Below are 14,133 nucleotides of genomic sequence, written 5' to 3'. Positions count from 1 at the left end.
GCCTGTTGCTGCACAGTGGGGAGCACCTGCTGGGACAGTGTAATGTCCCCTTGTATAAAATTAATGCAGGAATGGTGAATGATGCCACTGGCATCTCCTGCTGTGGTGAGCAGTGGTGGCACAGGCACAGAACCTGTGGAGGCGCCACCCAGATCTGCCTTAGCAGAGGGAGACAGAGAATAGGGAGAGAAATATGGTCTTCATTGTAAGCACAGTGTATATGACTTTGCACTGTATTTTCTGAATACACCCATTGCCATCTGTTGGCAGGGACATATTTTACTGGATTACTTCTGTTTTAGAGTTTACAGCACCAAAGAAGATAGCATTAAATTAGGAGGGCTGTCTAAGAAAAAGGTGACAGATTCTACAGTCAGCTGGGTAAATGCACTGAGTGGGCATGCATCATTTAAAATTGATATGGAAGCATCATACACATGTACTAATGTGCTGTACTTTTTCCTCTTTCTCTTTTTGTCCCTCCCCAAAGTCATCTGTGGTTCAGGATGTGGTATGGAGACAGCCACTTGGGCCTACATCAGCCAATGTGCCTACTGCTTTGTTAATAGCCATCCTCTGACCTGCCTGTACAAAGCAGAATGAAGATCACCCCATGAAGGGTAACCTGAATGGTTCACAGGTTACCTCAGTGACTATCCCTCAGGTGGAACAGGATGCTGTTCTTCAAACTGTGGTCCATAGTCATCCCACTGGGTCACCTGGTGGGAGATGCAACAACTGTTTCATGACTGAGGTGGGACAGCAGCTGCATGACTGCACTGGGTCTCTGAAGCATCTCCTTGTACAACAGATTAAATTGTATAGGATCATAGGAAGTTACTAGGCTATTAGCCCTGAGGCCCTTATCAGCCTAGCCAAGAGTTTAGCCCATGTTTAGACAAGTCATTACCCAATGTCCCTGTCCAGCAGGGACACAGGTGGAATCCCAGGGATGTATTTTCTGTTTCCCATCCAGTTATCCAGGTTGTGCTTAAAAAGGGATAATGAGGTACTCTGCTTGACGTGGAGAGGGAGTCTATTCCACAGGTGGGAGAGTCTCTGGGACACAAATCTGTCCCACCAACAAGTCCTTTCGATGTCACAGACCAGGTTGAGGTCACGCATGCCGGTTACTCAAGTGGGGCTTGACATGTAGATATGCAGCAGTCCCATGAAGGCAGGGTCTGAGATTGCTTTGTATGCCAGACAGAGGTCACCTCTGAGGAGTCTAATGAAACTGATTAGATGGACAGGGTTTGTAGCCTGTCTTTGTAGAGTAGATATTTGAGGCCCTGGATTCTCTTGGTGAGGAACCTCTATGGTCTCTCCAGCTGCTGCATGTGCTTTACAAGGTACATGCCAAAGGGGATGCTGTACTCAATAACTGGCCTTATAAGGGAAGAATACAGGCACATTATGACCTCCTTGTCCCTGGATGAGATACCCTTAGTTATGAGATGGGCCATGTAGAACGCTTTCCGTACAACGGAAGAAACATGGTGGTCAAAAGTCAGGTTGCTATCAACCTGGGTGCCCAAATTCCTCACAACTGATTGTGTGCTTAAGACATTGTTATTAATGGCATAATATGCAAGGATGTCACTCTCCCCAAAGGGGATGATGATGCATTTTTTATGCATTCAGTTTCACTCCATGTTTCTGGCACCAGTCATTAATTTGGGTGAGACCCTCTTGGAGGACATCCACATCACTTGGGGAAATGATGACCATGCCCAACTTGCAGTCATCTGCAAACTTGGTCAGCTATAGCCCACTAGTTTTGGCATGTACCTTGGAGAAGTATATCCCGAATAACAGACGTCCCAAGACCAATCCCTGGGGTACCTCACTTGTTACGGATCTACTGCCTGAGGTGGCTTCCCCTATTTTGATTAGGTGGGTTCTATCAGTCAGCCAGTTTGCTACTCATCTGGTAACATATGGATTGATGCCTAATTGAGAGAGTTTATCTATTATGCCTGAGTGGGGAATAGTGTCAAAGACTTTGGCCAGGTTAAAGTAGGCAGTGTGCACCATCTTCCCCACATCCACATCAACCAGATTTAAGAGACATGACCTCCACATGACAAAGCCAAACTGTGTGGGGTTGAGTGTTTGGAGGTTTCCAATGTCCCTGTTAATGAGGTCCATGATAATACATTTCATGGCCTTGCAGATCAGGCTAGTTAGGCTGATGGGTCTATAATTTCCCGGATCAGTGGACACTCCACCTTTGTGTAAAGGGATGACAGTGGCTGTCCTCCACTTGGCTGGGACAAAGCCGGTACTCAGGCTTTGGTAGAATAGGGTGCCTAATGGTGTTGCATGTTCATGCCTGAGTTCATGTAGGATGCAGCCTGGGATGTTATTGGGTCTCATGGAGGCTGTATTTTTTGCCTTTGACAGGGCAGTGATGACCTGATCCCCAGAGATAAGGGTAGGGGGACAGGTACTGGGGATGTCCTGATTTACTGATGGGGGGACAGAGGGGTGAAGTTTTCACAGAATCTGTCAGCCAGTAGGTTGGCTATATTTATAGCATTTGGGTATGTGGTGTCCTTGACCACCAGTTCTGAACATATCTGGGTGTTTCCTCTGAGACTGTAGACATATCTGAAGAAGGCTTTATGACTGTCTCAAGTAGATGTGGCCAATTTGGACTCAAAGCTGGCTTTAGAGAATTTCACTAGTGCTCTTAATTTGCTTGTTCAGGCTAAGGAGAGATTGCTTCCAATTGGGCATCTGCTCCTTCTTGGTCCTGGACAGCAATGTTTTTCCTTTTGTTTTATAGTTTATTTACTGCAGCTGTCCACCAGACAGGTTTACTCTTCCTTGCTGAGGATGATTTTGTCCTGTCTGGTATTCCTGATTCCATGCATCTATATAAATGCTTGTATAGTACTTTGGTGTAGATTTGGACATTGGTGCCAGTTCCTACAGAGGGGGAGGGGCTGTGAAGCTGTTTATACTTTCCCTTAAGAGGTTGTAAGCTTTGGAGAAGTTTTTTTGTTTGACCCTAGGTAGAGAGGAGTCAGGGGAGATGGTAACTTTGAAAATGACTGCTTTATGTTTGGATCTTACCACGGATGATGGTACTGTAGGGATGTTGCAGTGGTTATTCATGTTGGTTAATACCAAGTCCAAGATATTATCACCTCTTGTGGGGGTATTGACTAGCTGTTCCAAGGCATTTGCATTGATAAAATCGAGGAATCTCTGGGCATTTGTGTTCTGGCATGAGTAGTTTTTCCAGTCTATGGTTGGGTAGTTAAAATCACTCAGGATCAGGGTAAAGGGTTGAATCTTGATAGATTCAAAGAGGTATATGACTGGACAGCCTCATTCACTGGCTCACCAGAGGTTGGACCTGCTCATAATGTCATCCAAGGAAGTGAATGATACCTGGGTAGGTTCTCCACTAGGCAGTCAAGCAAGCTTTGCATACACTAACAAATCCACCATAATAGCTTTTTTCTTCCTTGTGTGTCACACTGCAGACCTTATACATGGTTCCAGCTCCCTATCAGCAGCTGTTTACCTACTGTTTGTGTCTAACAATTGTTGCCATCCCCTTTTGTTTCCATACCTTCCCTGTCTGCCTCTGCCTGAGTTTTATGTTTGTCTACCACTGCTACCTTCCCTATGCCCCCTTCCTCCCTACATATGGTCCTTGTTATCATCCCTAGCTAGCCTTCACCTTAAAATGGAAAATGGGTATTTGTCTCACAATAAAACAATATTACCTTCTCCACCCCCACCCATCTTCCCTTCATGCTACCATTTTATATGTCCCCCTGCTTGCTTGCCCAGTTCTGTTTTTCTTAGCTCTCCTTTTCTCCCCAGTCATATGATGAACTGGGATGGCACTTTTCTGTGATGGCCTTCTGTGGCCTGCCCACAGTGCCATGTTGCAGCTAGGAAGCACTTCACTGAGTATGTAAATAAGTATAGCATCAGGCACATCAGCTTTTTATACCTCTGACATTGGTCACATGACCACTCATAGCATTTACTATGCAGCCCTTTCCCCAGTGTGCTGGCCATCATACATACCTAATCAGCTTTGGGCCACATCAGGCTAATCCAGCTGCCTTACTTTGCACAGGGCAGCAGAGTTATGCATCGGTTGGAATAACCCCTATTATTTCAAATGTCTGATGTAAAATGCTACGTTTTATTTTTATACATACTAAGATACTCTGGTATGGTGTTAATTGTCAAATATTGTTTTTCGTTTTTTTATTAACACTTAAACATGTTACATATACCGTAAAACCACAAAAGATGCAGCACAATCCAAACGTGCAAAAAGACCACAGGGCAAGGAAATCCACACCAATAGCTTTAATGTCTTTGACGTCTCGAGTACAATAGCCTTCAAGGAGTACAATGTTACGAGATAATACACCTGCCTTTATATACACCAGTTAATTAATCAATAAAACAATTATTCAATTCATTAAACATTTCCAATTCATTTCTGCATTCAACCCACTAGGAAACATAGTATTATATTTTAAAATATAAATAGATTCTTTGACAAACAATTAATTTTTTAAAAATTCATCACCATCAGCATACACTTATTTTTTCTAAAATGGACGCTTTAAGACCTTCTATGTTACCCTCATGTACTTGGTTAAAATGTATTGCTACAGAACTCTCCCGCTTGTCATTTTCATATCCCTGAGGTGTTCCATCAGTCTTACCTTAAAAGCTCTCTTACTCTGTCCTATATAAAACTTCTGACAAGAACAACTCAGGGCATAAATAATACCCTCCGTATTACAGCTAAAATATAGCCACATCAGGCTAACCCAGCTGCCTTACTTTGCACAGGGCAGCAGAGTTATGCATCGGTTGGAATAACCCCTATTATTTCAAATGTCTGATGTAAAATTCTATTTTATTTTTATACATACTAAGATACTCTGGTATGGTGTTAATTGTCAAATACTGTTTTTCATTTTTTTATTAACACTTAAACATGTTACATATACCACCTTATTTTTTTTAATATATGTTACATTTTGTTACCAGGGGAACACATTTTTAATTTATGAGCATATCTCTCCACCTCTATGCATTAAAAGTCTGTCTTTTACAAATCATACCAGAATTTTCTTGCAAATCCAGGGTTGGGGTAATGTGTTGATAAGGCCTTCACAGTGGTATTTGGAATAAAAGACTGACAGTTGTACTCAGAGTTCTGATAACATGAAATCCATTTGTTAAGGTCCCTACATGTTGTGCAATTGTAGGAAGGCAGTCAGGTAGAGCAATGACGCTCTGGTCCCACATACCATATTGTGTGTGGGGGTGGTGGCAGACAGATGAAAAAAAAAATGTTATAGTCAGTTTTATCCAGTGTTTAGTTTAATGTAGTTAAGTTTTGCAAAAGTGCAGCTGCAACTTACGAATATGCTTGATTTGTAAATTCAGCTCCTTGCCCCCTTCAGAAGCTTTATGATGAGATTCCCAACAGCCCACCATATAGTCTTATCAGCAGCTGAGCTTTCTTTGCACCTGCCTGAGCAGCAGATCAGCAGGAAGTAGAAATCAGAATACAGTCCTTGAAGAGCGACATTCTTACAGCAAGTCTCTGAGCTAGACTGCCTACTGTCATGAATGTTAAAAACGGATGCCTTGAATTGTGTCACATTAAATCCTATGTTCCTTAGCCCATTTGGATGCAAGACAGTTTAGTAATTATTAGTTTTTTTCAGCCTTTTACCAGGCTGCTGGGAATTGTTAAGTCTTAGATTTTCTTATCTAACGCCATGAAAAATGAATATCCAAATCTGCTTTGCAGAAATATTGCAGCAAGCCATTGTTCGTTTTAACAGCTTGGAGAGTTACTCATTCCCTCCAGTACAGCCCTTTGGAGTGTGTACCTTTAACTCCCAGTGGGTGTGGCTTCAGCCTTTAAAAATGAAGTTATTACCTTAGAGTTCTAACAAACAGTCATTGACAGAGGCCATATAGCAATACAGTTGTGTTTGCCATCATGTATGCTTCAAGATAAAATATTCTGATACCTTGTATGTAGCATGGTTTTGGAATTATTAATGCAAATATGAACAGGCAATATTTGACGCCTAGAGGCACAGTAGGCAGTAACTGCAGAAACGCCTGGAGACGTCACTCGGCTGTAATGAGTTTAGCACAAAGCTGTTCGTGTAAAACAAATTGTTTCTGTCTGTCATGGATGATAATTTGTATGAGAGTTGCTACCTTGGTCAGATTTTGATATATGGCATGGTAAGAAACCGATTATATACTGCACCTCTTAAGCAAACTGCATAATACGTACACAGGCACTCAGTTCAATATGGCGAACAGCTAGATCATTTGTCTGATGCAGTGAGACAAATCACAGTTTCTGGCATATATTTTGTTATAGCAATAACATGGTGTTATTATAAATGGCTACAAATTAAGATACAGAGAAGTGCAGATAATGGCAGTCTGACAGCACAGAAGCAAGTGATATTTCATGTCCTGTAAGGAGTGGACTTGGACAGACACAGATTAATGTTTTGTAGCCACTTATGGACAGCCAGGTTTGTTGACTGTAGCCAAGTAAGGAGAAAACAATTGCTTTACAGGAATAAGATAGCCTAAAGTAGCCACAGTTACAAAGACGTGGAGGCAGAGGTACTCCAAATACTTTCTTTTGATGAAGGAGAAAACATATACACACTTCAGAAAAGCATTTAATATTAGAAATTATAGTAGATTTGGATAGAAGGGCACAAACATGAAGAACCCAGAGATGTGTCTTTTTCATTTCATATCCTTGGAACTTTCTCCCAAACTTTCAACTCAGACTTATTTCTAAAATCTTAATATGTTTAATCTCCAAATAGTCAAGTTTGCTGCTGGAGTCACCTGGTTGAAGGAAGACTGCATTTTCTGTAGTCAACTCTCTGTTTACAGGATGCAGTAAAAAGAGTTTCGTGTGGCAAACTGGTTTTCGTGTGAGATTTATGCTAGCTTGGCAAACTTAATGAAGTACACAGAGTTGTCAAGAAGTCATAATTACTCCAATCCTTACAGAATATTCCTGTGGCTAACCTACACTTTACTGGAAGATAACAAAGCATTGCTTGTAGTTTATTTCCACAGGTGGATGTTAGAATAGTGGGGAAAGGGTAATGCCAGGGGTGGGATTAGGCCAGGGATATAAAATGTTTATGTCATGACAGACGAATGACTCTCTTGCTATAGCTCTGGATGGAGAAACAATTTACCTGATTATGCCTGTCCTCTGCTGATCCACATTCCAGGTCTCTCACAGAAGACTTGAGTTTCTTCATGTCACCCAGGTTCCTTAGGTATGACACTATCATCACATTGTCTGAACACGTGCTAATCATTTTCTCTTTTATAAGAGGTACAAAAATAAAAGAGTGCCAGACATACTGCTATCATTTCAGTCTGTTTATGGAAAGCTTGGACTCTGGTTCAGACCTTAGTCTTGGACTGGTAGATCTACTATGACATGGCTGCCCATTTGGACAGGTGAGCATTTGTGTGTAGTTTTATCTTGTTTTGTGGTGCCAGATCCATTCTTCACATGATGTTCCTATCCTGTACTCATCAGTGTATCTGTTTCCAGAATCTGTAGGGAAATTGTGACTAGGCTGTAGAGGTTGCTGCAAAATCCTCTCTCAGCTTTGATGGGTTTCAACTGAAAGTATCAGAAATTATGAAAGGGCCCATGGTGTGAGGTCTGTGTTTAATGACAAGACGACCAGAGCATGTCCTGGACCTGAACTAAGGAGGAATTGAGTATTTATGTAGACAATCCCTTGATGGGCAACTGACTGTGGAGGGACAGAAAGACTCAGCAAACCTGATGAAAATTTGTGACCTAAGGTTTGGTGGTTTAAGATGCAAGCAGTTGTCTTTTCTCTGGATTCATGCTTCATCCATACTGAATGAAAGTGTAAAACACAGTTGATGTGTCATCCTGGCAAGTTTGGAAACATTGCTTGAATCAGTCAGTAGACCAGATAGGAAATAACTTATATTCCTCTGTTGCTCAAGGGGAGGGGCATTATAGACTTACTTTGGTGAAGATTCATGGGACTAGCAAGAGACTAAAAGGAAGGCAAGTGAACTGAAAATAATGTCTTTGTGCCATGAAAGAGAGGAATGTATGACATGACATGACTTAATCAGTATATGGAGGAAAGCATTCTTGAGATCCAGGGATCCCAGAAAATTTCTTGGTTTATAGACTGTAACATTGAGCTGTTTTATACAATGTAATGTGAATTCAAAGGACTCCAAGTTGATTGTTTTTGTAATCCAGACACCAATTTACCACTCAGAGATCCATAATTGGTTAAAAACCATCTGTCTTCCTGAATGCCAGAAAAATGCTGCACAAATTCTTAGTCCCTGGTCCTGAGCTGGAATCAACAGAGTGGCTCTGGAGCATAAATGAAAAGATATCAATCCATTCACTAGCAATGAATTATGTCCTTGGTTTTGAGGTGCCTAAAGCTATGACATAAAGAGGAGCATTGTAAATTCCAAGCCAAATAATAAGGAGCCTTCTCTTATACCCATCAGTCTGGAATACAGATTGCCATATTTTCAAGAAAACTACTGAAATATTTCTCTTACTAGGTTTGGAATCCAAAGAAAAAGTGAAGTTCAGTCATTGCTGTGATGGATAACTCTTGGAATTGCTGGATCCCTGCTTGGGAAGAATCTAATTTCTTACCTGATTCCGAAGCCCTGGATCTGGACTGAAAGGAAGGTAACCTGAGCTCATCTTGGTCCATCTTGTCTGTTTGTTTTACTTCTTTGCTGAATAAGATTCCACTATGGAAGAAATGCTCTAGTAATATGGTCTATGTCCATAAAGTTTTAGCCACAGTGATCTATGAGAGGTAACTGAAGTGGCAGATTCTTCGACTATTTTAGAGGTAGCCGTGGTGATACAAGCAGCATATCTTGAAGATTGGACAAAATATGCCAATGAGTTGACATGAAAATGTTCTAAGGTTTACTATCAAAATCAAGAATCACAGTTCTTCGTGTAATCATTTATCCAAAAATAAATGTTGAAAATTAAAACGTTATTTCATCAAAATGACAACAGCGATAATGTTGATAATTTGCAATTCGATATTTTCAACATTACCCAGGTTACCTTGATTTCTGGTGATGTTTTACTTACATTTTGCAGGGTGACAAGCCCCCTGCACCCCTCACACCCCCTGCATATTATATATACAAACTCTGAGATTGCACTACAGTGAGGAAAAGGGTAACTTTCCTGATACCCAAGGTAGTGCAATCTCCAATCAGAATGTCAACCTCACATGAGCAAATGCACACTAGCATTTGCTAAGGTGCATTTGAACATTTTCAGATCGGCATTACGGAAACTGAGAACCATGCATTCAACCATTCCAGTTTCACATAACTGCCGTTCAACATTCTGATAGTAAACCTCTTCTAATCCTGTCTCCTCTACTGTATCACCCAGCCAGGTTAGCACAATTTGGATCGTAAATGCTGCAGAAGGTAGAACCTTGCAGGGAAGACCACCCATCTCAAAACAATTTATCTTGTCTTCTCCAATTTTTTTTTTCCTTTTTTTTCAGCTATCAGAATGGATACAGCTGAATAACAGTTCAAGAGGAAAGAAAACACCAGATTTATTAAGATTCTGATAAGCAGGTAATAATTGGTTATATCTTTTCTCTCCATCAGCTTTGAAGTATATAAGGAATATCGTTCTTTAGAGATTACTTCCTATAGACAATCACAGACAGGGAAACATATTAGATAATGTCTTCTGCTGGGCTGGCTTGAGACTCACAATGCGGCAGATGTCCTTCATGATATCTGGCATGGGCTCCCTCAGGATTAGCCAAATGTGAACAGAAGCTCTTCTGACTTCTCATCCTTCAAATCCTCCTTCAGAATGAGAGGGTCTCCTTCTTCCACCTGTTCAGGGACCTAAATATGACTGCCTGCACTGAGTGAAGCTGAAGAAGCCTAAACAGAGAAAAGAAAGTACTGAATAGATCGGTGGGACCTGAAGAAGGGGTCACCTCCAAATGCTTGTTCTGGCTTAGGTTATTTAGCATCTCCAAAATTTAAAATAGTAAGGCCTGAGGCAAGGGATTGCCTTTTTTCAAGGCAGAGTCAGAATGGACCTGGCATTGGATTTATTAGCAAAGATGATACAGTCACAGGTTTTATTCTTTTTTTTTGCTTTTTTGAATAAGGAGAATTTTGCATGCTTTAGATTTTTTTGATTCAGACACACTGTAGGAGTATTTAGAGGGAAAAAGAGGAGAAAAAAACAGCATGAAAAAGAAAGTTCACCATAAAGGGAAAAACATTTTTCCACCATGCTGTCAACAAAGCGCCAGAGGGGTGACCTCAAAATGTGAAAAGATGTTTCCTGGGGTGCAGCCTATATATGCTGACAGGACTAATTTGGCAGTCTCATAAAAACAAGTGAGGGGTGCAAAAAGGACCTATCCACTCAGTGTAATAACAGGGACACCACCTAGTCAGTAAGTTGAGATACAGCAAGCACTCAGTACATCCTAAATTTCCCCAGCAGAAATACCGGAGGGGGGGGGCTACCATAGTATGGGGGAGGAATATACTGGCAACCAGAGTCTGGAATCTCTAGGCTGTATTGCTTAATTAGTTATTAAGTAGTAACCAAAGGGAGGTACTCCTAGAGTCAACAGTGCTATATTTGCTTAGGTTAATATCTCATTACCACACATTCCAATAATCTATATCTTTTTTTCCCAAAGAATGCTACCCTACAATGGAAAGAAAACAATCAGTGTAAAATGTCTCTGATCCTGTTAGCAGGTTGAGAGGGTAAGGTCACCAAAGTTACTGTTACTGACTAAATGAGCATAATTATTCAGCAAACAGAAGAAAAAAAACATTCAAAGTATGGATTAGAACCAGGGAGTGCATTCATAATATGTGCAGCTATATGCGTGTGCATCTGCACTTAATGTCATGAGTGGGTGGTATCAGATGTGCACTATAAAATGTTAAACAGCTAAGCAGTGAGTTAAAACAGCAGACAAAATCAAAACTATCAAATAATGGCTAAGAAAAAAGAAAACACAGAAAAAAAACAAATATGCTGCAAAAAGCAGGAGACCTAAGGAGAGAAAAGAAGAGAACAAAACAAATGGGGAGGGAGAAAACAGATGAAATGAGCAAGTCTCTCAGGTAGATAAAAACAGCAAGTACCAAGCAACCATAAAAAGAAACAATGATCTAGGAAGAAATAACAGGAAAGAAGGGGAAAACCATCAGCTAATCGGACACATCATTCATAAATGGAATTCCTGGATCCTTGACATTAGAGAAGTTTAGCTGCCTCATCCCAATAATATAAGTATCCAAAGTTACTGCAAAGATTATCAAGTGAGGTAAATCAGAGAAAGATAGATAAATAAGGTAAAAAGGTAAAAAGACAACTTTGAACTCTTGAAGTTGTGAAGTAAAGTACTGCAGATTCCCAGAACCTAAGTCAGCCAAACTCAGTACATCCAAAATCCAAGAAGCATATGCACTACAGTAATTTGTATAGTAAGGGTCTCAACAAATTGTAATTGGCCAGTGAGAGTTCCTGCTAAAATTCCAAGGACCACAATTGCTGTCACTGCAATAGTGGCACAGTAAATGCAAATATGAAAAATATCTTCTATGTCCAAGGCTGTGTTATTGTAGCGTATCCCCTCTGCTCTGAGGTACTGTGATTCTGATTTCCACGAGTATATAATAGTAGCAGGGGTGAGGGGGTATACCACCTCATCTAGGGGATGCATGTGTCTTCACACCCCCAAATGCTTGAATTTTGTATCAGCCAGTTTCAACATTCACTATATTTCTTCTGAAATCACTGCTGGCTTTTTGAAGTTTCAGGGCTCACAATAACAGCAAGCACAAATTTGATAGAGAGTCTGCATGCATATCTGATTAGCCAATTTCAGAGGATCCACAGATTCATATGTTCATAGGAATGTACTAGGCTAATGACCACCAGGTCCTTTATAAGCCTGCAATCCATCCCAATTGTGTCCCAGTGTATCATGGGCATTTATTATGAGTGGGTATGTTACTTAGTAAGTTTCTAGAGATTATGTGGGGGTATGTTAGTTTGGGCATTACTGTCTGCTACTGTCTATCAGAGACATGGGGGCCAGACCCGGGGGTGAATTTCCAATTTCCCATCCATTGGTCAAGGTTACATTTAAAGCAGGGTTAGGAATGAACTCTGCTTCACATGGATGGGGAGCCTGTTCCAGAGCATGGAGATCCCTTGAGACACATATCTGTCTTACCAACATGTCCTATTTATGTCACAAGCAAAACTTAAATTCTTGGATCAAGTAGTTCTGATACTGTTCATTTTGTTGATGTACAAAAGGTTCAAAGAGCTGGATCTGAGGATGCCTTGTATGCCAGACATTGCTTGCCTCTCAGTAACCCTTAGAAGACCAAGTATAGAGATAGGGCTTTAAGGCATTCCATAGAAGACAATGTGTTTATACTCTGGATTCTCCTGGTAAGGAACTTTTGTGGGCATTCCAACTGTTACATATGTATGGTTAAGTACATGCCAAAGGAGGCATTATACTCGATGTTGGGTATAATAAGGGCTGAATAAAGTGACACTTTGACTTCTCTGGACCTGGACTCCATGCCTTTACTTATAAGTTGGGTGAAATAGAATTATTTTCTCACTAACTTGGCCACATGTTGGTCGATGGCCAGATTACAGTCTACAAATGTTCTCAGATCCCTGAGTGGTAGGTCAACTCTTAGGGGTGTCTTATCAATGGAATAATTAGCCTGGGTGCCATTTTTCCAAAAGGCACTATAATGCATCTCTTATCATTGAGCTTTAATCCATGACTTTGCACCGGTCATTTGTGCGTGTTACACCCTCCTGTAAGATGCTTGTGTCATGGGGTTCTATGGGGGATCCTGATGTGCAGTCATCCTTGAAATTCACCAGCCAAAGGCCCTTGACATTAGCCTTTTCTTCCGAGAAGTGAATGCCAAACAGAAGTGGTCCCAGTACAGACCCCTGAGGTACTCCACCCATCTCTTAGTGGAGGTGGTCTCACCAATCTTGACTTTCTGAGTCGTCCTGCCTGTGAGCCAGCTGCTAATCCAGTAAGTTAGTCAAGTATTCCCAAGTGAAGTATTGTATCAAACACCTTAGCCAGGTCCAGGTAGGTGGTATGCACCATTTTTCGTTCATCCATTGACTCAGTGACCTTCTCAAAAGAAGTTTGCCAAGTTTAGTAGGCATAGCCTTCCCTTGACAAAGCCAAACTGGGTTGGGTCCAGTGTCTGAAAGTTGCCTATGTCTTTGTTGATCATTTCCATGATATTTTGTTCAATGGCTTTGCATATTAGACTAGTCAGACTACTGGATCTGTGGTTTCCAAGGTCAGTGGATAGTTCATCCTTGTGAAGTGGGATAACCATAGTACTTCTCCATTCTCATGGTACAAAGCTTGTTTCTGAGGATATAGTTGGAAAGTTATCCTGATAGGTCAAGTTTCAAGCTATTTAGAAGACACTCCAGGATATTGTCAGGATCCATTCAGATTGTGTTTTTGGCCTTAGACAGGCATAACAGGACCTGCTCCCTGCCAATGGTTGAGGGGGTTATGCTAGTAGGTATTTCATGGAAGAGAAATGGGAGAGTTGGGGGTGAAGTTTCAGCTGAATTTGTCAGCCAGCAGATGTGTTATGTCACTCTGCTCAATGAAGGTAGGCTTTGAAGTTATAGAAATAGCTGTAGAAGGCCTTGTGTTTGACTTTAGCCTTTGGGCTATCTTGATCTCACAATTGGCCTTGTTGGACTTGATTAGTCCTCTTTATTTCTTGATTTTAGCCATGACTTTTTTCCTTTTGTTATATACCCTATTAAGGTTAGGATTCTACCGGTGTGGTTTGTTTTTAGAGGTTGTCTTGGGCTTACTTGTAGTAGGTACAGCAGCCTCTATACCCTTAGCCTGCCCAGCCCTGAGAAACATAGTCAAACCTTACAACCCCAACAGAGCCCTACGGTCCAAAGACAAAAAGCTACTATCTCCAAGCCCT

This window comes from Protopterus annectens, chromosome 2.part0 (genome assembly GCF_019279795.1).
Source record: "Protopterus annectens isolate FY-2018-M chromosome 2.part0, PAN1.0, whole genome shotgun sequence".
Classification (NCBI taxonomy): Eukaryota; Metazoa; Chordata; order Ceratodontiformes; family Protopteridae; genus Protopterus; species Protopterus annectens.
Note: the sequence above shows the minus strand (reverse complement) of the source record.